We start from the raw sequence: 21,784 nt of genomic DNA on the forward strand, positions 1-21,784 counted from the left end.
CATGAACAGCTGCTAGATCATCCATCTGCTAGAAAAAAAAAACAACCTGACTAGGAGAATAATGGGACTGCAAAACAGAGGACAATAGAGCAGATTCAAGCAGATAGCAAAGGGCATCCTTTCCTCTTGACCTCTTCAGATTATTTCAACACAGATCTCACTGACCAGCAACTATCTAATCCTTCCCTACAAGTTTCTAGGAGTGGAGGGGGGTGAGAAGAAAAATGGAAGGGAGATATGTGGACTGATTTTCATGTTTTACATCACTAATTCCTTTCTGTTTCCTAACACTTAACCACTAAGTTTTCCCTTGTGGTGTAACCTAACTCCCTTACAATATTATTTAAACCCATTTTCCTCTTGTTCAAACTAATCTCAGTGGAAGCAAAAAAGAGTTGTTTTCTCTTTAAATATAAGAAATTGCCTTCCCTTTGAGAAAAGACAGCTCTCAGGTCACACACACACACACACACACACACACACACACACACTAATCATCTCTTCTATTTTAAATCATCTTGGATCCTTCAGTCTTTCCTCTTGTACCAGAGGAGCAAAGGTCAATATACCTACATAGAATAAAATCTATGGAATTCTGGGAATCAAATCTATATTGTACTCTTTAATTCTCCAGATTACTTTCATCCATTTAACCAAAACCTACCTACCATATATAAACAGAGCTATGGATTAAACAAACAGGAAGGATTTCCTTCCAAGGCATTTGGCCAAAGTGAAACTCAAGGACCCATTAAAAGCTTCATACCCAAAGGGTTTACTGATAGACTTTGCCATTATCTCCAAAGCACAGGTATGAAAGCAGGAGAGTCAGGTGTCAAAGAAGAAAGGGAATTTGATGTTCTGTTGAAGTGGATGGAAGAGCTAAAACCCTCACATAGGCAACACTGAAAGTCAATCCACTAATCGAAGCTGGCTGAACTCAGGATACCATTTCCACCTACTCCTCTTAGCCCTTTCTCCCATTCCCAATCTCCTTCAGCTTGTCATCCCATTAAAGAGCACACTGTCCCTCATGTCAAAAGCCTCAGCATTTTCTGTCTCATTCAACTTCAGAAACAGAAAATTCACCTGAAAAATAGATGAGTACAGAAATCACAGAAGGCTGAGTTATTAGAAACCTCTCCAAAAGCACAGCCTTTTAAAGCCGCTTCTTAGGGGATGGAGAGCTCCTCAGGTGCCACTGGACTTTCCCTCAAATCAAGTTCCCCATAAACTTCCAAACATCCTTCTTATGTCTTAAGGAGAGCTGAGAAGGGAAGACAGACTACTTAAAAGAGAAAGGAAGGCAATGAAAGGGAGAAATTTAAGAAAGGCACATGCCATACAGCACCTGTTTCAACTCCAGCTCCCCAGTGCAGTCTCCCTCTCAATATGGTTTATGGAAAAGCAGAAACATTAAGATCACTGAGCATCCTGACAAGGTACTGGTGTGTACACACACACACAACACACACACACACACACACACACACAACACAACACACACACACATACACACACACACACAAGCCTCCTCTTAACAGCTTTGGGAAAATTTCCACATTAGATGAAATTGCTACGGAAGTTACAAAGGAAATAAACATATTCATAAAGAAAGGGATCCTCAGAAAAGAAAGGCTGGTTTAAGGAAGGGTTTGGGGAAACTACGAAAGGGTTGTAGATCTGAGAGATCTATCCTTTCCCAACAGGTAGCACTCCAGAGTCTAAAGCTTCTCCGGAAAGAATTCTTATTCTAGACAGGCAAAAAAAGCGGAGCCCCACGGTGGGGCAGAGGCAGGGGGAGAGATCCACGGTGAGCAATACCACACCACCATCTCTACCAGAGCAAGTAAAACAGTGGCTTACCTTGAATTAATGCAGGGTCCCGCACTCAGGTGAATGAGGGTGTGCTATTATTCCATAGACATTATTTGAATTATTTTTTAAAAAGAGAAAAGAAAAGCGAGCAATATGGAGGAGGGGGAGTAGGAAGAGAGAGGAAGTAAGTGGGGAGGGGGAAGGGGAGGCAGATATTGAAGGGGGAAGGAAGCGGAACGAGAGAAAGGAAGAAGTGGGAAAGGAGGTGGAGGAGGAGGAAAAGGAGAGAAACAGAGAAAGTAAAATAAATAGAGGGGAGACAGTTAAAAATCTGTCTCCTACCCACACAGTGGAAAAGAAATTTCTGACAATCAGAAGGAGAACTCACACATACCAGAGGGGGCAGACGGGGGAATAACAAAGAAAAAGAGGAGCTAAATCCAAACAGAAAAAGAACTGTCCAGGCATATAAAATAAAACAAGGGAGAGGCTGCAAGGGAAAGAAGAGAGTGAGAGAGGGTGGGGAGAGAGACTACTCATGTGCGATGTGCGCGCAGGCACACACATGTGTGTGTTTGGGGAGGGGGGAAAGGAGCAGGAGAAGGGCATCTGGGAAGCTTGATCTATTGGATATAATTACTATAGTAAACAGTCGAGCGTCTGGAAATTTAGGTGAGATTTCTGTAAAAAGTTCAATGATCTAAAACTTCATCTGGCGATGCTGGCCGAATTACTCACCCCCATTTCACACAGTCACTCCCACTCTATCCAGGATCCTTGTGTCCAATCTTATCCCTTCCTTTAATGGGACACAAGCCAAGAAATAAGGGACATGAATCTGGGGGAGAAGGAAAGGGAAAACCAGGATTTAATGGAAAGCCTACAGGGGGTGAGCATGTCTTAAGGAAAAGGAAGTGAGCACTGTGGAAGGATTCTACTCTGCAGGCAGGGCATTGAAGGCGCTGAAAACACTCCACATCTATTCTGTTGGGTTCCCTTTCTCTCCAACACTCTCTTAAGTGGAGTGGTTCGAGACATTCACCCTTCCTCCACTGTCCTCCCCCTTTCTCTTGGGGCAGATGAGGAGATAAAGTAAAGGAAGCAAATTAGAGTGTTCCCAAAGCCTAAAACCAAAATTTCCCTTGGCTAACTGTAAAAATACTTGCCCCCAACCATAAAAGATCCTCTCTCAAGCCTGAGGGAGCCTAGGAAATTCAGCAATTTCTTTACCCTGCAATATTTCCCTATACATCTGCCTACCAACTCCTCTTCGATGACTTCCACGTCTTTTCGTTGTTATCTCTCAGCTAATTCTCAGCCTAGAACTTTCTTCTTAACAGTATTCAACCTGGGACAGTTAGTTGGTGTAATAGATAGACCACCGGCCCTGAAGTCAGGAAGGCCTGAATTCAAATTTGACCTCAGACACTTAACACTTCCTAGCTGTGGGCAAGTCACTTAACCCCAATTGCCTCAGGAAAAAAAAAAGGGGGTGAGCTCACAACCTAATGGGGTTGGCACATTTGGCAACAATTATGTGCAAACAAGATAGATATGGGATAAACTGGGGATAACCATAGAAGTGAAGGGGAGGAAGTAAAGAGGGAAGTCTTCTCACAGAAAAAGGGACAGTTTGGGTTAAAATTTGGAGAAAATCAGGAGATAAATAGGGCTGACATTCTAGTCATGGGCAATAACCAATGAAAAAGTACAGAATAGTGAGACAGGATGTCTCCTATAGGATGCTCCTATAAGCATTGAATCCTACGTGGAGTTGAGTAGAAGGGAATAAGGTATATGAAAATTCTAAACATGAAGACATGTTTAGAAGGCTTGGATACCAACTAAAAATCTATGAGCCTTTGATTAAATGATCTAGGGACAGGTCCCCTTAGAGAATACCAATTAAGTAATGGGCTAGAATCCTTGCTTTTGAGAAATAAAATTGTGTCTCTTCTTTTTCTACTTTTACAGGGATCACCTCAGGACCATGGAACAGCAGAGGAGAAAAGTATCACAAATCCAAAGACAGACCCACTCCCGAACTCACTAAACTCTGTGTTTCCATCAGAAATAACTACATTTTCATAGAATCACAAAATGTTAGGGCTGCTAAGTTAGCAAAAAACATGTCATCATACAAAAAGCTGAATGCTTTGTCCAAAGTCACTTAGCTGTAGAGTGACAGGGTTAGGACTAAAGCCAGATCTGTCTGTTGTCTCTTCACTAAATTGTTTTCTGTGGAGGTGGTATATGTCTGGGATGCCTAGTGCTGGTAAAAATCGACTCCATCTTCCTTCTTAATAAGGATAATGTTCCAAGAGTGACATGGGGGCTACGATCCTTGAGGACAATGATATGATAGGTATACTACTTGGCTCCCTCCAACCCCAAAGACAATCTCTTCTATGCTAACACAACATTATACAACATGGCCAGATGGAAGGAGAAAAAATATGGGGAAGGCTCAGATGGTGTCTACTTGACCCATTCCTTGCCAAGTTTACAAATATTTATGTGTCCAGATTATCCAAAATGAAATTCACTGGCAGGAGCCTTTTGATCCCAGTGTTCTCATTCTTTGTAGCACTTAAATGATATAGTAGATACGGTATTAGATTTGGGATGAGGAAGGTCTGAGTTCAAATCCTACCTCAGACTGTAACAAGCTATATAACACAGGATGTGGCTCCTAACCTCTCTTGGAATTGCTTTCTTCATCTGAAAAACAGGAATAATAATAATAGGAAATTACCTCATGGGATTATTTTGAGGATCTTATGAGATACAGAGTATTTTATAAAAGTTTTAATAAGAATAAGAAGAATAGTTGTTGTTATTGTTTGAGAAGAAAAAATATATTTAAAATCTGGGACAACAGAAGGCTGGGTTTTTTCCTGGCTTGGAATCTCCCAAAAGAAGAACATCTATTCTCCCCCCTTTCCACTGAAATAAACAGCATTCATGTCCACAAACAATATTTTCTCCTTCCTTGCCCATTCATTCTTTTCAGGCAGGACCATATGAGTCAACTGGATGACTCTTTGGTGAAGGTGAGAAGATGAAGGAAAACTAACTGAGAAGGCCAGGGGATCACTGCCCCCATTCACGCCCAAGTGCTGCCCTTTAGACACACCTGCCATTTGATTTCCTGCCACATTGACTGAAAATACTAACTAATTAGAACAATATGGAGTCTGTCCAAATATAACAACAAAAATATTGGTTTTGGTCCTTATCCCAGTTCCTTTTTCTTCAGGCAAGAATTTGGAGGAAAGCAATTCAGGATGCTATGAGTTCATTCCATCCCATGAAAGCCACCTGTCCCAACCTACCACCACTACCACCTCTAGGCCATTTCCCTGCTCCCTTGTCCTTTTTTTACACCCAGCTGTTGAAAAAGAGGCATTTGGAGCAATGTCAGTCCCTATATCTTCCACTCCAAACATCGGCACATAGTCCTTCTCCTCACTGTATAGAGGCAGGCAAAGCAGGAGTCATTCAGCAGGAATCTGGTCGGAACCAGGTTCCCAAACTTTAACAAGGAAAAGTGACTTCTGCAATGGGGCTGTGGCTTTGAAGAAAAGACCCTCATTTTATAATTCAGCTGGCATGGATTCCAGTTAGTAGCCATGGCAACCAGTTCCCTGCCATCCAGTTGTAGACAGGATATGGTTAGAAGGGGAAGAGGGAGGACATGAGGAAAAAGGTGAAAGGGAAAAAAGAAAAGCAAAGAAAAAAATAAAATGAGGCAAGCTCAGACTTCATATAAACTATTTCTGCTTTCACTCTGCCAGTCTGACAATAAGATGAATATTGCTCACATATTCACACCTCTCTCCTTTTCTCCCTCTTTTTTCTCCCTCCTTTTCACTATTCTCTTTATCACTTTTCTCTTCTCTTCTTTCCTCCTTTCTTTTCCCCCTCCACTATTTACCCTGTTACTAACATCCCTAGAATCCTATCAAAGTTCAACCAATATAGCATTCTTTCTTAAACCTGGTTTATTTGTACTTTTCTCCCCCAATGACCTGGAATATTCTCACACTCATAAGGGCCCACAGAATGCAATACTTCCTTTCATTCAAAGATACCTCTGTCCCACCATAGACTAGGCACATTTCAGGAAGGAAAAAAGGAGGACCACAAAAATTACAAGTTAGGTTCCCCAAAGTCTCTGCATCTTAGGAGAAGTAAAAGGGGAGGGAGGGCCTTTCCCTCAAGAGATCTCTATTTTGCAATTAAAGATCAGTTTGCTTTGGGGGTCCTGAAGACCAGATCTGGCAGTCCAGCAGTGAGACAAGAGGTAAAAACATTACCTACATCCAATAAGTTCAAATCATGTGGCTATCTGCAGCTCACCCCAGACATGTACTCTGACCATTGTGCCATGCAAAGCACATATGCACATGCATACATGTGCACACATGAGCAAACACAGCAATGATATGCTGTCAAATATCACCCAGCCCTCTATTGCCACATCAGCTCCTAAGAGGTGGTGAGGCTTTAAGTGATGGCTTAATACTGAACTATCTATCAGCCTTTGTCAATCTCTCAATCTCAATCCTCCCTGCTCACAGGAGCACAGCCAGAGAGGAGAGCAGATGGAAGGGTGGATGGTACAGTCTGAAAGCATATAAGCAGCCTGGCTGAGCTGTTGGAAATTTTTTGGACAATGTTTCAGGCCCCGGTTGGAAGGGCTTAGTGTACATTTCTGTTATTGAGAAGGGTGCTATTTTAAAAGGAGAGAAGAAAAAGCACCCTAATCCAGAGGGAAACACTGATACACCCCATCGATCAAAACACCATCCTTTTAAGAATGCTTACTCGTAAATCTGAATGAAACTCAAGCAAGGATTTAGTAGGCAACCATTTCATCATCCCAAATGGATTCTGTTTTCATTCAAAGATCACACTGAATGGGGAGGGGGGAGAAATTTCACATATATATACACACATACTCACAGCTCATCTCTATTTAAGGCAGCTCCAAAGACAAGGCCAATTTATGAACAGAGAGGTCTTCATTCATAAACTACAGTACCAACTATAGCATATCCACACTTCACACATACTGTTCCTACCACCCTCCCCCCCAATTAATCCCAAAGTCCAGATGGAGCAGCCTTGCATCTCAAAGATCTGCCAAGTGACACGCAAGCTTTTCATTATCAGACCAATCTCTGGATTGTATGAGGCTCTCTGAAGACTTCAAAGAAGATCTCAAAAGTTTCCCTACTTACCACGTCAAGCAGTAAGGCAAGTTCTGAGATCTCAACATAGGAAGGACTAGTTCTCAAGGTAAGGAAAAAGTGGAAAGAGTAGTGTATCCACCTAAAAATAGAATACTCAAGGAGTTGGCAAAATGGCCCATGGACCAAATTTGCCTTCTGCCTGTTTTGGTATGGTCAAATGGAATCTGCGGGTTTGGCTTAGGAGTCACAGTTAATCAACTCCTGATATAGACTATAAGCTGTTTGAGGACAAGAATCTATTTTATTTATCTTTGCATTTACTGTGACAACTTGCATTGTTTCATATATACTAGATGCCTAATAAATGTCAGTTGAATGATTTGTTGTTGTTCATCCTTAGTCCTCAAAAAGTACCAATGACATCAAAGGGTAATGTCTTGAACTGCAATTAAATGAGGCAGAACTGTGCAGTCATCAGCCTCTCTCTCTCCCCCAGAGTCCATTGGCAAGACATAGGTTAAGACAAATGGTAATGCATATATTGTATCTAGTGTATACTGTGACATATTTAACATGTAAAGGACTGCTTGCCATCTGGGGGAGGGAGTGAAGGGAAGGAGGGGAAAAGTTGGAACAGAAGTGAGTGCAAGGGATAATGTTGTAAAAAATTATCCAGGCATGGGTTCTATCAATAAAAAATTATAATTATGAAAAGAAAAGACAAATGGTGATGGCTCCCCAGTAGAATGAATGAATGAAATAAACAGCTTTGCAAAATATCTATAAAATCTGATATTTTGCCTAAATTGAACTATCACCACAATAGTACATTATGTATCAAAACTGAGCCACTTGTTTAATCAACAAATGCTTATTAATCTCCTATGGTGTGCCAGGCTCTGTGCATCTTGGCCCTAGGGTCATAAATACAGAAAAAAAAAAAGTTAAACAATAAAACAATCCCTGATCTCAAGGATCTTGTATCTTGTTGAAAGAGATAACATGTACATATATGAATACATACAAAATAAGTATGAGAAATCAAGAGTGTGAATAAAAATAAAAGGCAACATGGCTTGGTCAACCTTAATTAGTATCAAGAAGACCTGGATTTAGGTCTTATCTACATTCTAGCCATGTGAACCTGGGCAAGTCTTTTAGCCTCTCAATGTTCCATGTAACTCTCTGAGACTACAAATTTAAATGAGTACCAATCTATAGTGAGATTTTGATAAAGTTTTCATAGGGTCATCTTCCAACATAGATAAAATCCCATCTGTACCAACAATATGTTAACTCTTTGAGGAATCTGTGACCTCATTGATATGGCTACTTTCTCCAGTGACATGAATTGCAATGCACCCATGAATGCCCATTCAATGTAATCTTTAAGCATTTCTGTAAATTTCTGGCTAGCTTTCTGGAGGACCTCGAGACCAGCCTTGATCTTAGTGCAGGAGGCAGGAAAGCCACCAGGAGGATGGCCAAAAATAGAATGTTTCTCTTCCGGTCCCTCTTAGCCCGTATATATCCTATTACAATTACATCATTACACACATTATGTGTGAACTAGAGAACCATTACATCACCATACTAAGTTTTAAGTATATATGTGAACAAGCGAACCATTATATCATCAATTCCACTGAGTTAACACCTTATTTCAAATAAACTTCTCCAGAGTTCTGGCCCTCTACACATTTCCTACTATTTAATCCTATAGGGAGGTCTATTTAATATTCAGAGGACCTTCCTCTACCTCTTTTCCCATTACACAGACACCAATGGAGGACAGAGATTCTTCAGTGTTATTACTTACTCTGGATTCAATCCATGAGCAGCTTTTTGTAGTGACAAATTGAGTGGATACTCATCAGCTGGGAAATGGCTAAATAAATTGTGGTAAATAAGTATAATGGGATACGATTATTCTATAAAAAATGTAGAGCAATTAGATTTCAGAAAAACATGGAAAGACATAAATTGATGCTGACTGAACTAAGTAGAATCAGAAGAACATTATACATGGTGACATTGTGCAATGATCAGCTAAGATAGATTTACAGCAATACAGTGATCCAAGACAATTCCAAAAAGACTTGTGATGGAAAATGCTATCTACATCCAAAGGAAAAAACTATGGAGACTGAATGCAGATCAAAGCATATTATTTTCACTTTTTTTGTTTTTTCTTTCTCATGTTTTTTCCCTTTTGTTCAAATTCTTTTTTCACAACATAATGAATGTGGAAATACGTTTAACATGATTGTACATGTATAACCTATATCAGATTGCTCGCTGTCTTGGGAAGGGGGGAGGAAGAAGAGAAGGAAAAACTCAAAATTTTACAAAAATTAATGTTGAAAACTATCTTTACATGCAATTGGAAAAAATTAAATACTATTAAGTGGGAGGGAAGTTTTTAAAAATTCATGAGCAGTCTGCTTTCTTTTTCAATCAGATAGTCTCTTTGATAATGTCTATTACAGTGCTATCAAAGTGACCTAGTCAAGCCACTTAACCCTCTCTGCCTCAGTTTCCTCATCTGTAAAACAAACTGGAAAAGGGAATGGCAAAGTATTCCAGTATTTTTTTCAAAGAAAACCTCAAATGGAGTCATGATGTGAAAGAAAATGACTAAACAACAGTAACAAAATTGGACAGACACTGGGAATTTTCAAATGCAAAGATAAAACATAATTCCAACCTTGAAAGAGTTTATCCATTCTAATGAGGGAGGTGACAGTTACATATGAAGATGTACCTAAAACAGACCCTCAAAATTGGAGGGACTCAGAAAGGCCACATGTAGAGGATGAAACTTGAGATGAATCAGGAAATAAATCAGGAATTCCAAGAGAAAGAGGCAACTATGGAACATATTCCAGGCATGGGGAAGAGCCAGTGCAAAGACATAAAGATGGGAAAAGGGATGTCACGTGTGAAAAACAGCCAGGGAGGCAGGTGGGCCGAACCATACAGATGGAGAGGAGAGTCGTACATACAAAGTCTGCAAAGATAGGTTGTTGGGGCCAACCTACAAAAAGCTTTAAATAGCTGCCAGAAATAAAACCCAGGTGTCCATATTCCCACTGCCATATTCTTTTCCAGCAGAGTACTGAGTTTAACAAGCAAAGAAGTCAAGTCACAGAATGTACTCCCAAAATTATTGCTGTACAAGTGGGAAGAAGAAACCACCTTGATGTCTAAATCATTCTACCTTCATCCCCCACCACCAAAAGAAAAAGGAAAACCTTCACTCCCATATTACAATAACCAGCTATCAATGCAGCACCCAAATATTAGGACAAGCCCACGCTCATTCACCACCCTAGAGAACAGAAGTGGAAAGCAGAAGGCAGAAAGCATTGGTACATACCCATACTTATTACATTTGACACATCCATACACAAACTATTGATACAGCCCACAAACACACCCCACCTGTAAAGTAAGTAAAAACCCAGCCCATTTGCATTGTGTGTGTGTATGTCTCTGAGCATGTAAAACACACATTCCACTCTAGACAAACCTGTTTGAATTTTTCTATTGGTATGTGTGTGAACATGTGTGCATGTGTTATATATGTGTGTTTTACTCAGAGACTGGTGATGCTTTGGTTTCCATGGTTACCCTCCATGGAGGAATCTGGGGTAATTGAACTCTTGGGGTTCACCATTCAACAGATGCTGCCTGCTCATTCCTGCTCAGCCCTTCCCTCTTTCTCTCTTGCTATGTTTGGCCGCAGATCATTTCCTGTAATTTCCATCATAGTAAATTCTTTTTCTTTCTGGGGTATTCTGTTGTCATAATGGAAAGAGGAGATTGAAAATTCCAGATTTCAATATCTAAACCTCATTGACAAAACTCCAGCATAGTTCCTGAAGGGAGTCATACAAGATCCTAAATTCCCATCTTCCCCCACTCACCCCCACCTCAAGCAAAAAGACATTTACAATGAAATGCAAGAAAATTCCCACTCCTATTAATTCATCAAAAAAAAACCTACAGGAACAGAATGATCAGTACTATAGGGACTCACAACCTACTCTGAATCATTTAATGAAGTCTTGGGGACAGTGTGCAAAGAGTTACATTCCTACCACTCTAGTCTAAATTCTAACAATAGAAGTAATAGTAACTTGCTATTCTGTGTATAACACAATTTCCAAAGTCTATACACATGATCAAAATGGATTCTTACGAGAAGCCTGTGCAGCAAATAATGCAAATGGTATTAACCTCATCTTGTGGAGGAAGAAAGTAAGACTTGAGAGAGATTCAGTCACCTCTCAGTGAAACAATCAATAAGTATTTACTAAGCACTTTCTATGTACCAACCTGGGTGCTAGGGATACAAGACAAAAATGAAATAGTCTTTGCACTCAAAGTGCTTGCATTCTATGGAATGAAATGAAAATGCATTTAATAAGCTCTTATTATTTGCAAACATTGTACTAAGCTTTGGAAATACAAAGAGAATGGCATGATAGTCTGTGCTCTCAAGGACCTCACATTCTATTTAGGGGAAAGAATGAAGGAAGAAAACAACCTACTGTGTGCCTGGTAAGCACTCTACAGATATCTCATTTGATCCTCACAACAACTCTGGGAGGTAGGTGCTATTATTATCTCCATTTTAGAGATGAGAAAAGCGAAATGGTCAGAATATAAATAACTTGCCTAGAATCACCCAGCTAATAAATATCTGAAGACATATTTGAACTTGGGTCTTCCTGCCCCCTGATTCAATGTTTTGTTCACTGGGATACCTCTAAGATTCACAATGCCTATAGAAAGATTCACTTTCAGAACAGATGACAAAGTGCAGGAATCCTTAGGGTACAAAAGCAAATTAGGGAGCAATGCCTTGGAGTCTGAAGGGCAGAGGGGAGGGTCTATTGGATATTTCCCTGGCTGTAGTAAGGCTAACAGGATGGCTGAGCCATGGAAGGGAATGGGGGGGAAACAGCATCCTTGTGCAATAACCTTAAATAAATCTTTTTGGGGGGTAGCTAGGTGGCATACTGGTTAAAGCACCAGCCCTGAAGTTAGGAGGACCTGAGTTCAAATATGGCCTCAGACACTTAGCACCTCCTAGCTGTGTGTGACCCTGGGCAAGTCACTTAATCCCAATTGTCTCAGCAAAAAAAAAAAAATCTTTTTCCAAATGATAAATGGTCAAAGGATGTGAACAGACAATTCTCAGATGAAGAAATTGAAACTATTTCTAGCCATATGAAAAGATGTTCCAAGTCATTATTAATCAAAGAAATGCAAATTAAGACAACTCTGAGATACCACTACACACTTGTCAGATTGGCTAGAATGACAGGGAAAGATAATGTGGAATGTTGGAGGGCATGTGGGAAAACAGGGACACTGATACATTGTTGGTGGAATTGTGAATACATCCAACCATTCTGGAGAGCAATTTGGAACTATGCTCAAAAAGTTATCAAACTGTGCATACTCTTTGATCCAGCAGAGTTACTACTGGGCTTATATTCCAAAGAGATCTTAAAGAAGGGAAAGGGACCTGTGTGTGCAAGAATGTTCAGTAGAAACTGAATGGATGCCCATCAATTGGAGAATGGCTGAATAAATTGTGGTATATGAATGTTATGGAATATTATTGTTTGGTAAGAAATGATCAGCAGGATGAATACAGAGAGGACTGGCGAGACTTACATGAACTGATACTAAGTGAAATGAGCCGAACCAGGAGATCATTATATACCTCAACAACGATACTAATATAAGGATCAATTCTGATGGATGTGGCCCTCTTCAACAATGAAATGAACCAAATCAGTTCCAATGGAACAGTAATGAACTGAACCAGCCACACCCAGTGAAAGAACTCTGGGAGATGACTATGAACCACTACATAGAATTCCTAATCCCTCTATTTTTGTCTGCCTGCATTTCTTATTTCCTTCACAGGTTAATTGTACACTATTTCAAAGTCCAATTCTTTTTGTACAGCAAAGTAACGGTTTGGACATATATACTTATATTGTATTTAATTTATATTTTAACATATTTAACACGTATTAGTCAACCTGCCATCTGGGGGAGGGGATGGGGGGAAGGAGGGGAAAGTTAGAACAAAAGGTTTTGCAATTGTCAATGCTAAAAAATTACCTATTCATATATCTTGTAAATAAAAAGCTATTAAAAAATCTTTTTTCACTTGAGTTTTTCCTCCATCTCTTTAGTCTTTGTTGTCCACATCCAAAAGGAGATAACATATAAGAAATACAAAATTGGGACAGTTTGGTGGCTCAGTGGTTAAAGTCTTGGGCTTAGAGTCAGGAGGACCTAATTTCAAGTCCAGCCTCAGACACTAGCTGTGTGTACCTGTACAAGTTACTTAACTATTGTCTATCTCAGTTTCCTCATCTGTAAAATGAGCTAGAGAAGGAAATGGCAAGTCATTCCAGAATCTTTGCCAAGAAAATCCCAAAATGGGCTCATAAAGTGTCAGACACAACTGATAAACAATTAAACAACAATATATATGAAATAGATAAAAGATATTTTAATAGGGAGGATCACAAGAAGATTAGTAATTTCTGACTCTTAATTGCCAGATCTGACAGTTTTGTCTTAATCCTCCTCCTCCTTGACCTTTTTGCAGCATATGATATGATTGAGAGTTTTTTCCTCTTAAAAATTTTCTCTTCTCTGGGTTTTCATAACCCAGAGGGTTTTCCTTTAGTTTTCCTAACAGCTTTGATCTTATAATCATGCTTATCTCCCATGTTTGCAACCTTGGCTTTACCAATTTCTCACTCATCCTCACTTCACATGTCTAATCATTTGTAACTTACTTCTATTTCTACAAGTAAAGTTTCTACTCTACAATATCTCTTTCATATTCCATTCCTCCCTTCCCCATAGTCTCAACCAAATTGGTATTCTTGGTATTCCTAATATACTCCATCCCTCTCCCCATGCCTTTGCACTGGCCATCCTTTTGGTGTAGAATGTTTTCATGCACCATCTCCATTTCATAGAATCCCTCATTTCCTTCAAAACTCAGCTCAAAACTATCTTTCATTTGAAAACATAGTAATTAGAAGTTAGAATTTGAACAAGGAAGACCTGAATTCAAATGCCACACACTAGCTGTATGACCTTGAATAAGTCAATTAACCTTGCTCAGCCTCAGTTTCCTCATCTGCAAAATTGGCATCACTTCTTAGATTAAGGTACTTCTCATCACCCCATCCCCCCTACCAAACGACCTTATTTTATTATAGATATATAGACATATATATACACACATACATGTATGTGTATATGTCACCACCTCAGGGTGGATCATGACAGTTGAACAGTTAGCATTTATATAGTGCCTTAAAGTTTGCAAAGTACTATATATGTATGATCTCAGTTGAGCCCCCTGACAACTCTATAAGATTGATGTTATTATGATGCTCATTTTAGAGATGAGGTTAGTGGAAATAAAAAATTAGTTGACTTGTCCAGGATCAATGACAACTAATAAATATATGAAGCCATATTTGAACTTAGACCTAACTCCAGACCTGGTGATCTATCCATTGTGCATCTTAGCATATTTTACAGATGAAGAAATGGAAACCCTGAGTTTCACAAAAGTAGTTAGCAGGTTGCATAGCTTTGATCTTAGCCAAAACCACTAATTCCAAAATGAAGTCTTTTTCCATTATGCTTAGATGGAGGGGTCAGGATCATATACTTATTTTCACTAGCTCTGATTGAAAATGAGCTTTTACTTCAATTATAAAAGTAAGCAGTGAGCATCATTCTTAGGAGGGGTATATAGGGATCCATGACATGGACAATATTTAAGAACCTTTATACTGCATTATGGTGCTGTCAAGGAAGGCAAAATCCAAATCTGAATCCAAGATTTTTGACTCCAAATCCACTGGGGTGTATGTCTTTTAGTAAAAGAAAGAGAAAATAAGTCACTGTAAGAGCAATCCTCATATACTGTTAGTAAAGATTGGTGTGTAACATGGTGGGAGAGTTTATGTAGCAAGTCTCAACTAGGACTTGACAAGGTTAACTCTTGTTTATGAGGTTAACAGAATAACAGTGTTCTGGTGAGGTATAGAAATTTTCTTAAGGAGGATAATCCTCTTAAAGGGTTTTAATTGGTTTTATCCTTGATGTTTATTGTTCATTTCCCACACAATGAGGTTAAAATGATTTTTAACATTTGGGAATTTTTTTTTAAGTTTTGAGTTCCAAATGTTCTTTCTCCCTTTTCTCCTCCCTCCCTAGGCAACCAGATATAGATTAGACAAGTGCAATCAAGTAAAATATTTCCATATCAATCATATTGTACAAGAAGACTCAAATAAAATAAAAAGAATGAAACTAGAAAAATAGCATGCTTCAGTCTGTATTCAAACAATATAATTATCAAAAATATCTTTGTGGTTCAGTTTCCCCATCTGAAAATAGGGGCTAACTCTTACCATCAGAGCAGAGACTTGCACTCCACAGGAGGGTAAAGAGGAAAGAGTTAGTTCTGAACTCAGGCAGAGACCCACTTTTCTGACTTTTTGTTAGTTTGATTAGTTATCTTGAGAGAGTTTTGTATCTGTTCCATGTGTCACATACAGACATCTTAACAATGTGTCAAATGATGGCTCTTGGAAGCATCATTTCCCTCTAAACAGTGTTGGAGAGGAAGGCAAAAAGACAGGCCATCAATCCCAGGGCAGACCCAGTCTAGCTTCAAGGATGGGGAGAAGAAGATCCCTTTATATTATATTATATATAATGAATATCTAATAATTAATTAATGTAATATATTGAATGAAATATAATCTATAAGTATAATTTCACAAAAATATAATATTTAATGAAAAAAACTTTAAAAGGGAGTAGATTTAAAATCCATGGGTCCTGTGCCCAATTCCACCCCAAGTACAGTGGCAAAGATTGGCTGTTCTGGAGCCCTCTGCTCCTCACTCACTGCCACCTGCAGTCCAGTCAGGCCCATAAGGGCATTAGATGATCTCTATAAATGGTGTTGCAGAAGACAAGCAGCAGGACAGTTAAATTTAGAGTCCCCTTCCCAAAAATATTTATCACATCCTTCCCCAACTGTGGCGTCTCCCCTACTTCCCTCTCAAAGAAAGTCTTATCTTTCAGTGATTGTTCAGTTCTACCTTTGCAAAGAAATGTTCTGGGGAATCTGCAAAGCTACATCATATTAAATATTTTCATCCATGGCTAATCAATAGATGAAGATCACGGGTTTATATTCAATTAAAGGAGGATAGGGAAAGGAGAAAAGGAACTTGGAGACAGTCCTCTTAGGAATCAGGCATTCTCTTGATCTGTACTAACTAGACTGGGGCATTCCTTGAATAGGCTAGAACTAGACTGTAGATACTAGACTACACATTCCAGACTACGAGAAATGAAATTTGGACTTGATTTGCTTGTTTGAGCTTTAGTAGGAATGACATGCTAAAGAGAAGTTCCTAAAGAAAAGAAAAAAATTAAAGTTTTAGTCACATAACCCAGGTCTTCTTCATTCTAAGACTATTCTTCAAGATGTTCTCTCTCCTGCCTGGGATTGTGAGAAGGTAATAATAATTCATATTTTAGTACATTTTTAGAGCTTACACATGAGGAATCTCTGTCTCTTAATTCAAGGACATCTTAGTCTGTGGCTTATAACGAGAGAGTCACCTAGAAAGCTAAGAACCCAAGTCTGTGGTAGAGTCTATCCAGTCTGTGGTAGAGAGAGGACTTGAATCACAGTCTTACTAGTTTTAAGGTCAGCTCTCTATCCAGAATGCCATACTGTCTCCCATGGAATATGACCACCAATCAGAATAAATTGAAATAATTAGCCAGTTGGGATTTTTAAAAAAAATAATAATTCAGAGTTGTGGAATAATGCTTTAGAGTCTATTAAGTGTTTTTCTTCCATCCCTGTGGAGAAGGTTTTAGAGCTATAAATTTCATTTTACAAATGAAGAAGCAGGCTCAGTGGAGTGAGCTAGCCCAAGGTCACAAAGCTATATCAGAGTTCCCCATTTCCAAATATCATTCTAGTTGAATGCACTTTGCCCCAGACAAACTGAAATCTGGGAAAGACCATAGTTTAAAAGACTCAGATCACCCACTGCATACTGGACCATCTCCAATCATTTTGATTTTTGTCCCATGACTCTGGAGGAAAGAATGAGAATCTTTGTGAAGCTCTGCCTCACTTAAATCAAATTCACATGTAAGTCAAGATATCATCCTCATGTTTTCATTGGCCCTCTTAGAGAATGAAGATGAAGAGCAATCATCCTACGTAAACTTTCATCACTTTTAACCTACATTATCATAATCACCTACTAATTGGGCTCCCTTCCCTAAATTCTTCCCATCCCAATCCATCTTGCACATAGTTACCAAGTGATTTTTCCAAAACATAACTGTGACCAAGTTACTCCCCTGTTCAATAAACTCCAAGGTTCTTTATTGCCTTTAGGATCAAGTGCAAACTCCTTTCTTTGACATTTAAAATTCTTTATGATCTTTCTCCCATGTGTCTCCTGAAGTTTGCTATGTATTACTCCCCTTCACACACTGTATGGTTCAGCCAAATTAGTTTTTTGTTTTTGGTTTTGGTTTTTTTGCTGTTGCTCACACATCATATTCTGCTTTCATTTCTGTGTCTGCAGTTCAATCCCTAGTTTCCCTCTAACCTCAACTGAAATGTCATGACCTCCATTGATTTTTACTCTTCTCCTCTACTTCAAGCTCCCCAAAATTTCCTAGTTACATATATATATATATATATATATATATATATATATATAGAGAGAGAGAGAGAGAGAGAGAGAGAGAGAGAGAGACTGACACCAAGAAAATACATGTACAGCAAATGGAGAAGTTTTGATTGTTGAGAATAAATTCACCTACCTTTGTGGGGAGGTACACATTGAAATGAATTGCCAGAGCTAGCTCAGTGTTTTGGAGTCCCTGAAGGAAAATAAGGGAGAGAAGAGGTACTAGACTACCTACCAAACTGAAGGCCTACAAAGTCACTGTGTTCTCATTGTCGTATCATGTCAGGAAACTGAATTGCTTCCATTTGAATTGCCTTAGGAAGATTCTGAAGATCACCTGACAAGGTAAGAAACTGCCACTGAGGTCCTGTTTTCCAAGTAAATTGCCAAGTATTCAAACTCTACTGTTGGGCTGGTCACTTTGTTCAAATTCCAAACATATGCTTGCCTAAAAGACCATTTTATGAACTCACATAAAGAACGCACTTATAAGGTGGTCAGAAGAAGCAATACAATGAAACTGAAGAACTTTGGAATTGATTGCATGACATGGGAGACACTGGCACGGGACTGTGCCATGATGGTGTACCCTCATCAAAGAAGGTGCTATTTCTCTATGAGCAAAGCAGAACTAAAGTAGCTCAAAAGAAATTCTATGATCCAATCCAAATGTTCACATGGACTACTTGTGCCTGGCCTGTAGTAGAACATTCTGAACTTATACTTATCTGATCAGCCAAAGTTGGACTCATTGTAGCCTATTTTTATCATTTTGGTCTTCTTCCAGAAGGAAGGACAATAACCAACCAACCAAGCATTTATGTGTACTCATTGTTGTTTCCTCCAATAAAATGGAAGCTTCATGTGGGCAAGGGATCTTCTGTTTTTGTCTTTATATCCTCAGTGTCTGGTACAGTAAGCACTTAAAAATGCTTGTTGATTGATTAACAGCAAGTGGCAGATACCAAATTTAAATACAAGTCCTAGTTCAAATGCAGTGTTCTTTGTCCTATATTTCTTGACCATTACTTCAGGATTGATCCTGATTAAAGTTGGGGAGTAGTCAACAAACATTTAGAAAGCTTAGAAAACGTGCTAAATTTTTGGGATATAAATACAAGTAAAAAAGAATAATAACCCCTGGTCTCAAGGAACTTACATTCTAAATGAAGAAGAAAACACAACAAATAGAACAGAAAAGTTGGAAGGGAGAAGGAAGAATCCAGGCAAAATTACCTCTGGGAGAAGAATGAAGGACAGGTGATTTGAGCCCTTCCTGGAATGGAAACCCCAGGAGGAATTTATCTATAGAAAAAGGGGGCTGCAGGACTGGAAGGAGTAGGTTTAAACTAATTTCAACACACATTTATTAAATGCCTGCTCCATTCAAATCATGATGGTTTTGTGTAGGTTTGATTATTACCCTACTACATTTAAACCAAAGCTGACAACTTCAGTTCTTAAAATCATTACATGTTTTTCATTTGAATTGAGGGGGAAAAAAAGAGTACTGAAAACCCCCAGAATCTATATTATATTAATTGAAAAACTCCCCTCCTACATTCCCCCATTTCACCCCTCCAACCTCAACCTCACATGCCTACCTGGTAGCTCCCACCCCTAAGTATTCCTTGGAAATGCATAAACCCGAACAGATCTTTGAAGGAAACTCCCCCCACCAGGTCTCTCCATTCATCAGCCAGACACTTCATTTCCAAGGACAGCTGGTCTGATTCATTCTCCATTCTGTTCATGTAGAGTCTTGAGAGCAAGAGGTAGGGGAAACGGGGGAGTTAATCTAATAGAAGCAGAATCGAACAAATATGAATTCATTTCCATTGACTGGGGAATAGAAGTTGTCCTCGATGAAGTCTTTGGAAGCCACAGATACAGGAAGAACAGACAATGCATTCAACAGCCTCTGCCTGAGCCCTGTGGAGGCTCAACTTGAAATTATCCCAGTTAGATGTCAGGGGTAGTCTGATACACCACCACTCATGGAATCATAAATTCTAAGACCTTGGGATTCAGAACTGGAAGGGCTCATAGAGAATATCTAACTCATTTCCCTTCCTTTCCATGAGAGGAAAATAAGACCCCAAGAGGTAAAGAGTATTGTCAAAATCAGCCAGAAATCAACTGGCAATATTCAGTATATGCTATGTGGGTAGGTCTTATGTTGGGTATAGAGTGCAAAAAGAAAATTCAAACTCAGGTATTCTAACTCTAAACCCACTGCCCTACCCACTATACCATACTTCTATTGCCCTGAGATTATGAGGAGTCCATTCAATTGTTCTTTTCTCCTCTGTTCTTCCCCTATCCACAGTTTCAATTAGTGTGCCACAATTGCTGTATCAGTCCTTTCAAGATTAGGAAATGAAGTAGGGAACTACCAATAGAAAGTCCTTTCTGTAGACAGATCTACATTTTTAAAAGGTTATTTGTCTGAAAAATCAAGACTGAGGAAACCCCTGAGGCTGAAGAAAAAACAAATTCTCAGTGGCAACTCTCCAGAAAAGTCAGAAATGGAAACTTGAATACAGTTCAAGTTCCAGGTTGATTAAATCAAAGAGTGAGACAATCTTGGAAGGATTAAATATCCTCTTTCTCTCTACAATCAGGCGAGTTGTCTTTAAAATTTAAAGCTCTGAGTGAGGTTTCAATTAATTAAGTAAAATGAAGGAACACTTTCTCCCAGAGATGAGAGACTCTATCCATCCTCCTTAAGCCCATGAAACACTACTATGCTAGAATTCAACAGGCATCGATTCCCCTGTAACATTGTTTGTAGAGCAGGGGGCAATCAGAGTGTAAATGACGAGAAGAAAAAAGAACACTTCCTCATTCATCACCATGAGTCACAAATACCACCTGGCTGATGCCCTTTTTAGATGCATTGGATGTCAATGTATCATGGCATAGTGACAATGAGCTTTATTTTGAAGAGAGAAAGAAGTAAAAGAAAAACCGTGAAAGGTAAACCTAATTCCCTACCTACAAGAGCCCCACATTTCCTGAACCATTCATGGGTTTATCAAATGCAATCTCTTCCCTCACATACATACACCCATTAAGCTGCTGTCTCCTCCTCAAACAAGGCCAAGCACATTACTAGGGAGATTACTGGGAAAGGTAGGATGCTGTAGGGACGCAAATGAGGAAATAGGTAGGATTACCTTGATGAAATAGACATTGGATGAAGCAGGGATTTTTCAGGGATAGTGAAGGAAAGAAAACAAAAGAGTTATTGGAAAAGAGGGAGACTATTGCTAATCATCTTCTTTGGTATAAGATCCCATGAAGAAAATATAATAGGGTAATCTACATTCTCTGACCACACTATCTCAGACTCAGAACAATTATATTTCCCTCTCATTATTCTCTTAGAGATTGGGGATGTCTCTTTTCTCTGCTATCAGCTTAAAGTCCTATCAACTGTGTTCTCCTCATTTGTTAGGCATCATAGTTCTACTCAACCACTTAATATTAACTGGCTTTTACAAAGGGATATTTACTTCAAAAATATAGTAAGCACAAACATATAAATACCTAAGGTATAATTCTCTTATACCACCCCAGTCTTTTAGGTCATTTGAGGAGAGGAAATTAAGTCAAAAACTTAGCTCACTTTCTACATAGGGTTGGTTCCATCTATTTCACATCCAACTTGGGACAAAATTGCAATATGAATCCTTTCACTGGATTGTAGTTCCAATAATTGATCCTTGTTCCTTGTAGTCTCAGAACCTCAATAAACACTAATTTTAACACATAGACTAGATTCCTACTCTTGGATTTCTATAATCTGTGCCCTTGATCTAGATGAGAAAGTCCACCCTTTGCATATAGAACATAAAAGTACAAGTTAAAAGAACACCCTGTTTCTGGGGATATTATATGGCTCCCCAGGCCATTCCACTTATTTGAACAAAAGTCCTCCTGACTCCAAACCTATTGCTCTTT

The sequence above is a fragment of the Antechinus flavipes genome, chromosome 4 (genome assembly GCF_016432865.1).
Source record: "Antechinus flavipes isolate AdamAnt ecotype Samford, QLD, Australia chromosome 4, AdamAnt_v2, whole genome shotgun sequence".
NCBI classification, from domain to species: domain Eukaryota; kingdom Metazoa; phylum Chordata; class Mammalia; order Dasyuromorphia; family Dasyuridae; genus Antechinus; species Antechinus flavipes.